The sequence below is a fragment of the Buceros rhinoceros genome, unplaced genomic scaffold (assembly GCF_000710305.1).
Source record: "Buceros rhinoceros silvestris isolate BGI_N320 unplaced genomic scaffold, ASM71030v1 scaffold588, whole genome shotgun sequence".
Lineage (NCBI taxonomy): Eukaryota > Metazoa > Chordata > Aves > Bucerotiformes > Bucerotidae > Buceros > Buceros rhinoceros.
The window spans coordinates 63,262-65,079 of record NW_010426124.1 but is presented as its reverse complement, the minus strand read 5'-3'; positions in this window follow the sequence as shown (position 1 = coordinate 65,079).

Here is a 1,818-nt window from a genome sequence, read left to right as displayed (position 1 = left end):
AAATGCCCAAATCCTCCAGCTCCTGCTGAAGCCAGGCTTGCTCTGCTGGGAGCTTGCCTCACAGCTACGTGGGCTTTCACCTTGTGCTGTTGGAGCCAAGTGAGTTCTTGGTGGATGAAGATCTCGGTGGATGAAGATCTCCTCAGTGGCATGCTGCCAGATCAAATGACTTGCTAGTCCCAGGGAAACCAGACAGCCTCAAAAACAGGGGGAAGCCTAGCAAAGGTGAAAAAATAGTGGTAGGAAGGACTGCTTCTGTTACTCAAATCCTGCATGTTCTGGGCACTTGTCAGATATGGGTCCTATCTGTGGCAGGGACAGGGTTCTCATGAGCAAAACCCACAGCAGCACAGAAAGGCAGTTGCAATTGTTTTGCTCCGAAAGATACAGTATTCTGTAGGTACAGAAACCGAAACCAATCATTAAGAGAGACACAGCTGAAATCTAAGCACAAAAGAGGCTGGGAAGCAAAGAAACACCCATCCTGTGCAACTGAAGCTTTCTAGGACTCTGGCTGCTCCCTGTAGTGAGCAGCAAGATCTAGCCTATAAGGAGAATGTCCACAGCTATCTTTTGGTGAATTGGTGTTTGCTTGCATTTGCACCACCACATTTGTTGCTGGCTTCCACCCATTACAGCAGAGAGCACAGCCTACCCCACCTTCTGAAAAGTTTCATCAAAGCCTATCTTCTAAGGGAAATTAGACCTCAAACCACATTTTGGGCAAATCTGGCTTTGAAGAGGAACGATGATGCATTTGCACCATCATTTCTACTTCAGAAAGTCAAAGAACAAGAAAATTGACCAGGGCACTGCAGACACCAAAATCCTTCAGGAAAGTGGGATGGGTTATTCCTGATCACGCCAGAGCAGCAGGCAAACACATTTGTTCTCAATTTGGTCTACTACAGGGACATAAGCAGAGCCTGAACCACATGCCTCACTTATCCTCATAAAAAGCACTCTTTAGTTGTACCCCCTGCCCCATTATTTAAAAAAAAAATCTTGTATCAACACAAAATGGCTGGAAAGCCTCACTCCTATATAGCCATTGCTCCACCAGTTTTTGCAGTTTGTGCTAACAGTGTATTTCTGACATGAATCCACTAGACTACCTTCACTGCAGACAGTGGAAAGCTGAAGGGGACAACATGCCACTATGGACCAGGAAGGATGCTGCACCAAGGGAGCTAATTCACCTCCTTCCTGCCAGCTCCTCACAGAACCCTAGAAAGGAACCCATGGTGTAGCACCTCAGCAGAGAGTCATTGCTCAGCAGCTGCCCTTTCCTGTACCACAGCAGGGCACGCTCCCCTGCCTGCGAGGCAGCACAGCCTGCCCTCCATAAATCCCAGCGATCTTGTGCCTCAGCACTTGCAGACCGCACGCTGACATGATGGGGCCCCACAAGCGCAGCCTCCCTGCTCAGCTTGGTTACTGCACAGCACCAGGAGCTGCTACAAGCCGCCTTTGGACCTCTCCACACTGGCATTCGACGTGACATTAGCATATTTTAAGCAAGCAGCACCATGAAGTACTCTGAAGCAGAGCAGCAGAGGGTTGCACTTTGTCATTTCAGTTGCCAATGGACACTGCGAGGGAGAACACAAGCGCAGCCTCCCTGCTCAGCTTGGTTACTGCACAGCACCAGGAGCTGCTACAAGCCGCCTTTGGACCTCTCCACACTGGCATTCGACGTGACATTAGCATATTTTAAGCAAGCAGCACCATGAAGTACTCTGAAGCAGAGCAGCAGAGGGTTGCACTTTGTCATTTCAGTTGCCAATGGACACTGCGAGGGAGAAGCTGGGGAAGAGA